The following is a 14,313-nucleotide window of genomic DNA, read 5'->3' on the forward strand; positions in this document are numbered from 1 at the left end:
ACAGAGTGGAAGCCCTAAAAGTGATATTTGTGCATGAGCCAAGGCTTGGCACCATGTAGCTTCAGGATAACAGCTCCGCCATTATGCACACACAGACATTTCCATATATCACTGTACCTCATCTCTTAAGCAGAAACAAGAATGCAGGGAGATGTACGTATGAGAGAGATGGAGTAAGGGAAAGAAGTAAGAGGTACAGTCCAATGGCTTGCCATAGACGCTTTTGACGTGCATAGCAGGGAGTTGATGCCGTGGATAATATGCCACGTAAATCACGTCTCCACTTAGCATGTGGCACAAAGCAGATCTGTGAGAACAACAATGATAGAATCCGGTAACTCTGTTGATTACTAATTTTGTCTACCCTAAGCAACCACCCCTTATTGAGGACAACAATGAAAAATAAACACATCTTATTTCTGCATGAAATTACCACGAATATTTTGCAATGAAAAGTCAAGACTCTCAATATGTTGCTCTGGCAGAGGATCTGAACAGTGTGGAAATGAGAGACATCCACATAGAGCCAGTTATCTCCATGTTCACACAGCCTTTGACATCTTGTGCAACTGGGATCCATCCTTCTGGGGCAGCTTTACAAAAGTTGCTTCTTGACATATCAAATCACCACAGCAAATTGTGTCTTAAAAATAAATTGTCACAACTTACAGATTAGATGCCTCAAGCATAGTAGATGTTCAGTAATGCTTGTTGTTATGATTTGATTTGATAAGGGCCTTCACTCTTAAATTAACTTCAAATCAGATTAATCTGAGATATTCAAATTAAAACGATGATGAAGGTGGGGGTGGTGGTGGTGATGACGATGATGATGATTTGTCAAAGGGATTCTTCATTTATAGACAAGGCAGAAGACATTATCAGTGGTATGCATATACTATTCCCCAACTTAGTCAAGTTACCCACCAAATTCCGTATGTGATAAGCATATTTCCCTTTTACCGCATCATCAAGCAAATAAAAACACACTTTTCTCATGTACTCCAAGAATCATGCTATCATCATAAAATTAGCTATAGAAACTGCATTCTCTAAATTTTAAGAGAGAAAATGTGTCCCTTGACCAAGATCTCTATTCCTCACCGGTGCATTGTATTCCAGCTAGATGTTTTCCCATAGGGTAGCTCTGATGCTGCCTCCTCTGCGAGCACCTCTCTTTCCATGCTTTTCCGCTACCTCTCTATACTCCAGCTAACCTGGTCTATCTATCTGAGTCCTTCTACCTGGAATATGGTCCCTCTACCTGGAATATTTTTTCCTCAGGCCTTCTCTGGCTTCTTCCACTTTATTCCTTGGATCTCTGCTTAATCATCTCTTTGGCAAGTATCCATGATCCAAACTGGGTTAGTGCCGCTCCCAAGACCCCCTTTATTAACCCTGTACTGGCACTTAAAACATACTCTATTGTATTTGCCAGCTCCTTGGCCTGTCTGCAAGTTCCTTGAGGCATGCTGCCATCATTCTCATTTATCACTGTATCTCCTGTGCCCAGCTTTAAAAATATTAGGTAAATGAGTGAAAAAAGAAAATGTACTATAGTTGCCTCTATTAGAATGTTTTTCTCCCATGCAATTCCAGATCTACAACCAGACCTGCTTATTGAGTTTATTGAATTTCTACCTTTTTTTCTGAAAATCAGAATATCTCAGGGTCCATAAATCTGTGAGAAACTCGTGGGAAGCAGAGCAGCACATAACAGCAAGATGATTTTCCCCTTCCTTTTGTCTCTAGGGGTCAAGAGTTCTTGTCTCATGGTTCAGGCATTGTGTTAACTATTTCTGTGCATTCTTTAAGCATAGTTGTAACTGTAGTTTTGATTGAAATATTAACCTATAAGTGATTTGGAATATCAAAATAAACATTCACATCACAGAAGTTTTTTTTTTTTTTTGCTCTTGAGAGAATACGAAATAGGTTGATTTTTCTGCCATTACTAAGATATATGTACATTGCAAAACATTATGCTAACTAGCTAGCTTAAGAATATATGTACATATAAAATGACAGAGTGACAAATTTATTAGCCAATTTGCTGTTTGTTATAAGGAAGTTGCTGTCTGGAAAGGCTTCAGAACCCTGTCCAGCTCTACCTCCCCTTCTGACTTTTCGTTTCCTGTGTCTGGGAACCTCATTGCCTTCTCTCATGGTCATGTTAAGTAATTATTCTCATGTGAGGTTACTCTGCTAACCCTCGGCATTTGGCTCACAGCACAGTTATTCCCGCGTCAGTGATGGGGGATGGAAACCGTCCATCACTGCAAGACTGTTCCCATGGCTGAGGAGGGAGAGATGGTTTCAGTCCTGTTCTTGTTAGTAACGTGTTGAGATGTAAATAGATTCATGGCTAATGATGTTCCCCCATCAAAGAGTTCATTTAGCTCATAGGAAGAGTTTGCTATATTCTAAATTTAACATAAAAAAGTGATGCAGGAAAGTTTTAGGTTTGAGAAAATAATTTTCACATGATACATTGTGTATGCGTGTGTGTGCTTGTGTGTGTGTGTGTAAATGTTGCTCTGGTTCCAGCATTCTGATCAATAAAAGCAGAAGTTCAGGCCATTTTATCCTGAAGTATTTCTATAGGGTAGTCTTATGAGTTGCTTGATTATTATACAAAGTATATACAGTTAGTATAAAGAGTGTGCAAACTAAAATGAAGGGGGCTGAGGAATCAAGTGTGTTGTCTCTGAAGTTGATTTTGAGACTGGAGTGGTTAAATAAAGGCTGTTCTAAGAAATTCCATCAAAATAAATTTGATATACTGCCAGAAATTCTACAACTGCCTTCTGGATCTACCACATTCTCTTGGGAGTTAGAACTACTGCTTTCTATAGCTACAATTTTATTTTTAACTAGGTCTAGTTTTTATTGGAAAAACTGTCCTAAGATTAAAAGTTAATAGTTGAAATTAAATTTAATAATAAAACTGAATGTGTCATTCAGCATTAATTTTTGGTAGCCTTATGTTTCAATTTGAACATCAAATATTATACAAAACTGCATGCTCTGAAGCATCTATTTAAATTTGGTACATTTTTGCAGAAGAGCAACCTGGAAAAAAATTAAATAAATATATTTGGAAGGTTTGAAGCCTTCAATGTTCTTGGGCTCAGGAGCCTAAAATCAAATGTGCCCTCAGAAAGACTTAATATTATTTTGGGTTGTGCACATTTAGAGGTCGCTTCTCAGAACTTAAACACCTCTAAGAGTTTTATTGACATTCTAACTTTTAAAACAACTTCCTTGGAGACTAGTACCAAGAGAGGAAGCAAGTCAAATCTTGCATCTCATACTTACCCTAAACATGAGACTCCTGTTATTTTAGATCAAATTTATACTAGAAGGCAATAAAGATGGCAACTCATTCACCACTTGTTTACTCAGTAATGTAAGGTATTTATTCTCTAGCTGCTCTTCATTTATTCAATAAAGACATTGGGTAAATAGCAGCAAACAAAACAGATAGATATCCTTGCCCTTGTGGATTCTGGTAGAAGAGTAAGACAAAAAGGGAAATAAATAAGTAAATACATAGTATGTAAGATAAGTGCTAAGTAGATAAGTACAATGGGGAAAGAGAGTGGAAGGAAGAAAGATATTGAGTGAGTGACCTCAATACAAGGTGACAGTTGAGTAAAAGAAGGGATGAAGGAGCAAACAATGCCACTATGTAAGGTAAGAGCATTCCAGTTAGAGGAAACATCAAGTGGAAAGGCCCTGTGGCAGGAATGTGCCTGGAGGGTTAAAGGAAGAGCAAGGAGGCCATGGTGGTTGAGTGGGAGAGAGAGAGTCGTGGCAAATGAGATCACAAGGATATGAGGGTGGAGCAAGAGTAGGGGAGAGGTAGAGCACATAGGGCCTGATAGTATGGTGACTATATCATCTATTGTCCAAACAGGACAATTTTGAGAGTGAAGGGAGACACTATTATGTCAGGACAATAGGCATAAACCAGGACTGTCCTGGGTAAACAAGGAAAACCTATACACCTTTAAAAGTCTTTGGCTTTTTTCTCTGAATGAGATGGGAAGTTTTTGGAAAGTTATGTCCAGATGAGTGACATGAACTTGTTTACATTTTAACAGGAACATTCTGGCCAGGCACAGTGGCTCATGCCTGTAATCCCAACACCTAGGGAGGCAGAGGTGGGAGGATAGCTTGAGCCTAGGCGTTCGCTGCTATGTTGAAAAGCATTTCCTAAATCAATAAAGGGAAAATATGCAATCTTAAAATATGTTATATATACTAATATATAACATGAGAATATTACCTAAAGTGTAGCATTTACTCTATGCCAAGCTAAGTCGTATGACCCTCCCAACAAATCTATGACATGCTACTGTTGCCTGAATGATAATATGAAAAAAGTGAGTCCCAGACTGTTAAGTAACTTCCTCAAAGGCACACAGCTAGAAATGGCAGGTCCAGGATTTGGATCCAGACTGATCCCAGAGGCTGTGCTGTTAGCCAGCCTGCCATACTGTTCTTCCACACACCTCGTAAAACAAACCTTATCATTACCAAAATGTCATCCCTAACATAAATAGATTTTCAAAGAATGTTCAAAGAAGAAAATCATTTCCTTTATCTTCTCCACTAAATCTAACAGCTTCATTAGTTCCTTCTTTAAGACAGAAGTAACACATTGTAAAGAAAATGTACAATAGATTGCACTCCAAAATAGCATCTATGTTGTAAGTCTTGCAGATGGCCTTGGGACATCTGGTGAACAGGATTTGTGTAGCCTATGTTCATTGTCATGTCAGTGAGGTCAACTGACAGAAGGAGAGCCAGAAAATAAAAAATAAATAAACTGAGAGGAAAGATTGAGTTATTTGATGGACTGATTGCCTCAACACCTCTGCTCAGAGAAATGCATTTTGCCAAACGAATGGCTCATCTAGTTATCACTTGAAAGGCGAGGCAATTTGTCTGTGGACAGGATACAGAAGAATGAATGTCTATGGCTAGCCCATAGTTTCAGCTGGGTTAGAAACATCAGGCTTGACTGATAAAGCTAGAGGTTGCTTTTCTAGACTTTTCTCCTTGGGGGTTTACTAGATGCACAGGAGTTAAAAGGAGGATGTGGAAGCATAACAGATGACATTTGTGGATATGTCTAAACTGATCATTAAAAAGATGCCAGCAATCCTCAATTTTTAAAGATTTGCATATAAAACATACCTTTTGTGAAACCTTTCCATTAAATCTAATGCATAAGGAACTTCATTATTAATTCCTAATTTTAAAAGCAACAAATAAAGGAAACATTATTGAATATTTTTTCAATGTCCAAAATATTGCTTATTAAAATATGAAAGGTAATGGATACACGTTTCTTAACAAAATATTGAATAACACATTACACTGCATCCCACGTAAGTTTTATGCCACAAAAGTAATTCTGCAGAATGTCTGTACAAAAAAAAAATCTCTAACCATTGTGAACTTTTAGTTTGAAAGAAGATTTAAATTTCAGTTTTCACCAAATAGAAATATCTAGAATACAGCAAAGTTTCTCTTTTAAAATGGTGTCATTGATGTCATAAGTATGGGTATTTCTCTGCATATTTTCATTGTTTCCATAAATTTTACTTGCTTAAAGAAGTGAGATCTATGAAAATTAGGGTTATATCATTTAACAGTCATAATACTTTTTAAACTTTTAAATATGTTATTGAAATGTAGCATACACATAGAATAATGTGCCTAAGCATCGGCTCTGTTAATTTTCATAAAATGAACACATGTGTAACCAGGATCAACAAACAGAGCATTATCAGCACCCTGAAGTCTCCTAGTCACTATCCTAACCCCTAAGCCACTCACTTTCCTGACTTCTAACAGCATGAATTTGCTTGCCTGTTTTTGTGTTTCTAGCATATGGAATCCTATGATGCCTGTAGGTATTGTTTTGTGTCTGGCTTGTCTTACTCAACATTATGTTTGTGACAGTCATCCATATTGTTGCATTCAGTTGTAGTTCAGTCATTCTCATTATTGTATAGCACTTCACTGTGTGAATATCGCACTTTCTCAATTCTACTAAAGATGGGCATTATTAAGTAGTTTCTAGTTTTGGGCTATTTTGAATAGTGCAGCTGTGGACATTCTCCTATGCATCTTTTTGGTGCATATATATATGTTGAATATGTAAGTATATAGATATAAAAACCTATAGCTGTGTATATAATGATATCTGTAATATTTATGTATCAACATAGATAGCTACATACTAAATATATCTAAAGATATACTTCTTATTTAATTTTTCTTGATCATAACCCTTTTATATTTTACTATTCAGTAATGTTGGAGAATTACACTAGGTTAAGGTACAGAATTAAGAACTAGGCAATAGAATTCTTCTTTTTTTTTTTTTTGTTTAGAGATGGGGTCTCACTTTGTTGCCCTTTCAAACTCCTGGCTTCAAGTAATCCTCTCATCTCAGCCTCCCAAATTGCTGGGATTACAGGCATGAGCCACCATGCCTGGCCCAGAATTCTTTTCTAATTCTAAAAGCTTTAAGACTTGTGTGGCCTGTGTATGAATTTGGTCCATGATAATTATTTGCCTTTCGAGAAAATCTGTTATCTGCCTTCATAATGGATAATTCCCAGATCAACTCACACATTGACTAAGTACCTGTAGAAAACACAGAGGAATCTAGGCTAGCCGTGCCTTCAAGTTGCTGACGTTCTATTTGAGGATACAAGCAAATAGCCAATAAAGTTAGCCTGGATACCAGCGGAGTTTTATACTCAAGTATTTTCTTGGACATTTTTTTTTTTTTTTTTTTTTTGAGATGGAGTCTCGCTCTGTCGCCCAGGCTGGAGTGCAGTGGCGCCATCTTGGCTCACTACAAGCTCCGCCTCCCAGGTTCACACCATTCTCCTGCCTCAGCCTCCCGAGTAGCTGGGACTGCAGGTGCCCGCCACCAAGCCTGGCTAATTTGTATTTTTAGTAGAGACGAGGTTTCACCGTGTTAGCCAGAACGGTCTGCATCTCCTGACCTCGTGATCTGCCCACCTCGGCCTCCAAAGTGCTGGGATTACAGGCCTGAGCCACCGCGCCCAGCCTCTCTCGGACTTTTTGAAACCAAAGAACACAAAGATACTATTTTTAATGTGAAATACCTCTAAAAATGTTCATTGAAAGTAGAAAGATTGGCATCTTAATACAAGATTGCCAGGGTAGGGATGGCTGTCATAGAAATTTACCAAATTAGAACACATGAAGACAGAGCTAAAAGAAAAATTTATCTTAATATCATCAGCAAAATTTGCATTTGCAACATCCCAAAAAGAAATTTTATTTATGAAAACCCACTGACCACATATGAAATGGAACCATCTTACAATGTAAACACTCCCAGGAAGTCATTCAGAACTCTGTGAAATGTCTGAGCACTGCATTTTTGCAATCTTATGAATAAGAGTTTAAATGTGAGTCATTGACACTTTTCCTGCTTTTTGTTCTGGGGAAATAGCTTCACGGTAATATTTTCATTAATTGTATGGAGTGACTTCAGAATCATCTCCAGCTCCTGTACCATCATAAAGGAAGTCAACCCAGAGGGAGTGGTATGCACTAAGGTGACCGTCCAGAGCCCACTTTCAAGCACTGCTGCTTTCTCCTGCTTGATTCGCTCACCCAGGGCCCAGCAAACTACAGCTAGTGAGCCAGATCTGGCCCACCGCCTGTTTTTGTAAATGAAGTTTTATTGGAACACAGCCATACCTATTGCTTACGTATTTTCTATGGCAGCTTTTGAGAGTAGTTTCAACAGACACCATATGGCCCAGAAAGCCTAAAATATTTACTATCTTGCCATTTATGGAAAAAGTTTGTCAAGCCTGGTGGCATCTCACCAACTGCCCTCCCCCTTCATCTCATCCCTGGCTCTCATCTACCTCCATTTGGACCCACAGGCAGTCAAAGCCCAAGATCTGAACTTCAGAAATGTGAATAAGACTTCATAACCTTTTTCTCTTTTTAATAGAGATGGGGTTTCACTGTTTCCCAGGCTGATCTTGAACTCTTAAACTCAGGCAATTCTCTTACCTCAACCTCCCAAAATACTGGGATTACAGGCATGAGCCACTGCGACCAGACACTTCATAACCTTTGATATTTTTAAGTGCCTAATGCCTTAACCCCAAGAAGTAAATGGGCATAATCTCAAGAAATCAAAATATGTTTTATTTTTTAAAATGGTTTGTCACTGATCTTGAATAAATCACTTGACCTCCCAAGTCATTCTTTTTCTTTTTCTTCTTTTTTCGAGAAAGGGCTTCACTCTGCCACCCAGTCTGGAGTTCAGCGGCATAACCACAGCTCCCTGCTGCCTCAAGCTCCTGAGCCCAAGCAATCCTCCCACCTAAGCCTCCCAAGTGGCTGGGACTACAGGCACATGCCACCATGCCCATCTAATTTTTTGAATTTTTGTAAAGATGGGGTCTCATTATGTTGCCCAGGCTGGTCTCAAATTTTTGGACTCAAGTGATCCTCCTTCCTCTGCTTCACAAAGTGCTGGGATTATAGGTGTGAGCCACCATGCCCAGCCTGAAGTCATTATTTTGTATTTGAAAAAAATAAATAATGAAGGGACCATTTCATGGTATCCCACTAGGCATAATGACATAAAGTAGGCTTATTCCTAAGCTGACAGCCAACATCAGTTACAACAACCAAGGTCTATTGTCTCTTCGTTGTCTCGATTTATGTTAGTAAACATCAGAACTTTGGTCTCATGAGAGGTCTTGGCAACCACAATTCACATGTTTTCTAATCAAAATTAAACAATTTTTAAACTCTTTGTCACACACTTAGAAATATTCAATACATCGTCCTTTGGGTAATTAAAAGCAGCACTAAGCCAGGTGGCTAGATTTTTGGGTAGCCATTTATGTTTCAGTTAAGAAAAAGAAAAAAGGAAAAGGAGATGATGAAGATTTTTCATTTATTTTAGAGAAATTTCATATGAAAATATAGTTACTCTCTAAAAGTCTTTTTTTTTTTTTTTTTTTTTTTTTTTTGAGACAGGGTCTCATTCTGTCATCCAGGCTGGAGTGCAGTGATGCAATCTTGGCTTGCTGCAAACTCCGCCTCCCGAGTTCAAGCAATTCTCCTACCTCAGCCTCCTGAGTAGCTGGGATTACAGGTGCCCACCACCACACCCAGCTAATCTTTGTATTTTTAGTAGAGATGGGGTTTCACCGTGTTGGCCAGGCTGATCTCGAACTCCTGATCTCAGGTGGTCTGCCCGCCTCAGCCTCCCAAAGTGCTGGGATTATGAGTGTGAGCCACCACACCCAGCCTCTAAAAGTCTTAAAGATAAAGCTTTACATACTTGAAGTTACTCAGTCAGAAAATCACAACACTTTATATTTCTTTGGATGGACCAGTTGAATTACACGATCATAACTAAAAACAGATGAATTTTCTTACCTCTATGCTGTAAAAATCAGGGACTATTTCTTTAATAATGGACAGAAAGGCCATGTCTTAGACAAAGGGGAAAGTGGGGGATAAGATAAGAAATATCTCATGTTCCATTTTTTAACATTAGGTGTATGTGTGTAGGCATACATGTTATTTTTTGTGACACAGATGTTCTCTGTTTACATTAGATTTTTCCAAACTGTTAGCGGTCAGGTGCGGTGATTCACACCTGTAATCCCAGCACATTGGGAGGCCAAGGCCAGAGGCTCATTTGAGCCCAGAAGTTCGAGACTAGCCAGAGTAACGTGATGAAACCCCATTGCTACAAAAAATACAAAAATTGGCTGAGTGTGGTGGCACATGCCTGCAGTCCCAGCTACTGGAAGGCTGAAGTGGGAGAATCACTTGAGCCCAGGTCAAGGCTTCTGAGCCATGATTGCTCCCACTGCACTCCAGCTTGGAAGGAAAAAAAAAATGTTGGGAGGAAAGGACAGGGGAGCTACAGGGGATGGAGGTAAAAAAAAAAAAGCAGAGTTGGGTAGTGGAGACCCATCCTTGGGGCTCAACCATGTCATTCTGCCAGCACCCAGGTGACATTTCATATATTTGAGGAAGAAAGGGAGGGAGCATGGACTCTCAAAATGTGAGGAGTCAAAATATGTAGTTCCAACTATGTGAAAGCAGCTTGAAGAACCATTGCATTAACCTATTCATGATTTTTGCAGAGGCACTCATTTGGATTGGCCCTCCAAACAGGCTGATGTAAGAGCCTCTCAGTATCTACACCAAAGCCCATCTCTCTTGTGGTTTTGAAATTCTTTACTTGTTTGCAGTAGCTCCAGTGAACCCTCATGAAGTGATAAAGTTAGTTTATTTGTGGAAATGGCCCAGAAGAAAAAGCTGGTATTAGAACCGAAGATGTCTAATGAAGTATATTTTTCTTAGCCAGAAATTTTGGATAAATGAATGAGTGGAGAAAAGTAAGTGCCTGAGGGCTCAATATTTGTCCTTCAATTACTTTTTAGGTTGTGATCCTTGGTACATTGCCATATTCTGTTCAGACTACCTCTTCTCTGCTAAAAACATGCCTGTGCAGGGGCAGTTCCCACACTAGTAGGAGGTACAGTCTCACACATTTATGCCTTTGTATAAATTAGAGAAAATCCTAATTTTTCATGTTTTGAATAGGGAATATATTCAAATGGATCAAAAATTAAGAAAGTAGAAAAAGGTACACATTGAGAAGTCTTCCTCTTAGACCAGTCCTGATCACCAAATTTCCCCACTCCCACCCTCTATAGCGAATCACCTTTGAAAGATTCTTCTGTATCTTTCCAGTGTTTCTTCATGCAAATATAAGAAAATCCAAATATATATTTCTGTTCTCTCCCCTGTTTATTATACAATGTTCTGTACATTGCTTTTTTCAATTGACAGTATATCCTGGAGATCTCTGAATATCAATATATGAAAAGCTGCCTCGTTTTTTAAATAGTTTCATGGTATCCCATTGTGGGAGAGTGCCATAGGTTATATAATCAATTGTTCCAATCTTTTGTTTTTGCAGACTATGCTACAATTGTAACCATATGCATGTCATGTTTATATCTGTGGGTACACCTATATGACAAATTCCCACACATAGGATTCCTGTGCCATAGGTCAAGGGAGAATGCCATAGGTTATATAATCAATTGTTCCAATCTTTTGTTTTTGCAGACTATGCTACAATTGTAACCATATGCATGTCATGTTTATATCTGTGGGTACACCTATATGACAAATTCCCACACATAGGATTCCTGTGCCATAGGTCAAGTGTCTGTATTACTTTGATATAAATTGCCAAATTGTCCTCCATAATAATTGTGCTGTCTTGCACTCTCATTAGCAATGTAGGAGTTCCTATTTCCCCATTGCCTAAACATATTTTTAGATTAGGCATTTCTCTTTCCTTTGGATTATCTTAAATAGAAAATGTCAGGGAGGAAGTCTTTTTTTATTCCTATACGCTAAGATTGCCTATAAAAAATGGTGAAAAAATAGGAAACTAATTTTGGAAACGTATTGGGTCACTGAATCAAATGCCCAGTGATAATTTAATGTGTCATTTACTCTTGCAAAAGTATACATTTTTACCCATAATGAAGAGGACACTAATTCAAGAAAGTATCATAGAAAATTAGATATTTTTTCTACTCTGAAGCAATCACTGATTGTCAGTGGATTCTATACACTAAATTATTTCAGAATTCATACACCTGAAAGTTGTCAAATATATAAACTCTAATTATTAAATTATTGATATTTAGAAGAAGGATTTGTGAAGCATTTGTGCCAGTTTTTCCCTGTCATTTATATATCAAAAAAGTACTCATAATGGAACCAAATTATTTCCATCTTCAACTTGAACAGCTTTTTGATATTTCAGGTTGAAACCAACATAAGCCTGTGCATTGAGTCTGAAGAATTGTACTTTTTCCAAATATTACAGTTTTGAAAACTAATTTATGAATTGAAGTAGCTAAGTTCCATCCAGTTTCAACTCCCATTTTTTGACACAGATCAGAATGAAAAACCTAGAAGCCAATATCCAAACTCTACCCCAGACCTTTCCACTGTTCAGGCAGTAGCTGAGGACTGAGACAGACGTTCTGAATGACAACTTTACGGTGACAACTGACTGTTAATGTCACGTGATAACATGCCTGTAGCTTTTTTGGAAATAATCTAGGATGACAGAATGTGAGGTATCTCTTCAAAAATATGTATTTAGCCTAATTGCTGAAATACTTTATATTTTTAGGACTGATATGACTGCTTTTTTTCATTTATTTAGTTTATAACTTCATGTAGTATGAATTCAGCCTGAAATTGACATTTAAATTTTGTACCTAAATTCATAGGTTTAGTTTTTTTAAGAAAACAATGGCTTTCCAGTAAATAAAATAATCTTTTTACATTTTCTTTTGTTCAGCCTTGAGTTTGTTTTGAGAGCTTTAGTTTGGATAAAAAAGAGAAATGTCATTTTAAAATTTGGGAGAATTGTTAAACACCATTATATTTTTTCAGATACGTTTTAAAATTTATTTTGTACAAAATATTTATAGATATGAGGCTTCACTTTGTTGAATTCATCATACACACACACTTCTTTTTAGCAGAAATTAATAGAAAGCCAATTCTAAATTAAAGTAGGTAATACATAATCTACTCAACTGGATGAATACCTTGGTTGCAAGTCTTGTCCTGACCGAGCTAAGTGACAAGACTCCCAATCTACTGAGCTTCCAGCATCTAGGCAGAGCTCCCAGGACAAGCAGAAATCACAGGGAACAGGAAGCAGGAAAGAGCAGGAAAAGATCCTTTAGTTCCCATGTGTAGAAACAAATGCTCAGCTGCCTCTGTATTGAACCATACTGATGCCTGCCACTATATTGTTCATTGTAGATAGAAATCATTATAAGTTGCAGTCGATTAGAAATTGCAACCACCTCTTTCAAAAAAGTGATTACCAAAATTTTGAAAGGAAGAGAAATACAGATTGTAATTTTTTGCTATACCAGCAAAGAAAATTAAATATTAAAAATATTATAAAGATGCTTCTCACAAGCTATGTGACCTTCAGAGTTTCATCGTCAAAACAGAGTATTAATCTAGATCAGTGTTTCTCCAAATTTTTGTTCTCAGCACCCCTTTATACTCTGAAAAATCATTGAGGACACCAAATTTTTCTTCATGTATGTTATATTGATGGATATTTATGATGTTACAAGTTAAAACTGATCATTTTATAAAAAATATTTATTAATTTTCATGAACATAACCCCATTAAATGTTAACATAAATGATATATTTTTATGAAAAAAATTATATTTTCGAAAACAAAAAAATTATTTAGTGAGAAAAATGGCATTGTTTTACATTTTTACAAATCTGTTTATTTAATGTCTGGCTTAATAGAAGACAGCTAAAACTCATATCAGCTTCTGCAATCTGTTGTACTATATAGTTTTGGTTGAAGCATATGAAAAAACTCTAGCCTCACAAAAAAAAATGTAGTTTAAAAAAGGATGAGAATTTTCATCATCTTTTCAGATAATTGTGAATATTCTTTGATACTACATCAAAACTCTCCCATTGGCGGTTCTGTAAAGATTAGTTGCAATGTGTAATGTGAAACCATATTAATGAACTTTTCAGACACTATTACATTAAAATATGTTGTCTCTCTTGTACTTTGCATAGATCGTTTACATAAGCATGGTTTTGCAACATCAGATATTGGCCGTTAGGAATTACTAGTTTACCAATTATAAGGATCTTCTCAATGTTGCCTTATTTAATTATATAATATCAAAAAACTACATTAATATCACCACCAATCCTTTGTCACATGGAATATTAAAAAGACATGTACCTAAGCTCAAGATATATTAAAAATTTATAATTTCTCTGCTGCTTCAACAGGGATATCTTAAGGGAAACTCATGAAACATGATCCATAAAGAAAAAAAATTGGACCTTATCAAAATTAAAAACTTTTACTCTGCAAAAGACCCTGTTAAGAGGATGAAAAGACAACAGCCGGGTGTGGTGGTTCACGCCTGTAATCCCAGCACTTTGGGAAGCCAAGGCAGGCAGATTACTTTGAGCTCAGGAGTTAAGGACCAGCCTGGGCAACATGGCAAAACTCCATCTCTACAAAAAAAAAATACAAAAATTAGCCAGGCATGGTGGCATGCACCTGTGGTCCCAGCTACTCTGGAGGCTGAGGCTGTAGAATCACTTAAACCTGGGAGGCAGAGGTTGCAGTGAGCCGAGATTGCACCACTGCATACCAGCCTG

General features: G+C 37.4%; 1 protein-coding gene across 2 annotated transcripts in view; it reads left to right on the top strand.

Annotated features, from left to right (window-relative positions):
• The window catches only part of EDNRA (endothelin receptor type A), a 60,531-nt gene that overhangs the window by 5,140 nt on the left and 41,078 nt on the right, over positions 1–14,313 (top strand). The window lies entirely within an intron of this gene.

The sequence above is a fragment of the Gorilla gorilla genome, chromosome 3, assembly GCF_029281585.2.
Source record: "Gorilla gorilla gorilla isolate KB3781 chromosome 3, NHGRI_mGorGor1-v2.1_pri, whole genome shotgun sequence".
Classification (NCBI taxonomy): domain Eukaryota; kingdom Metazoa; phylum Chordata; class Mammalia; order Primates; family Hominidae; genus Gorilla; species Gorilla gorilla.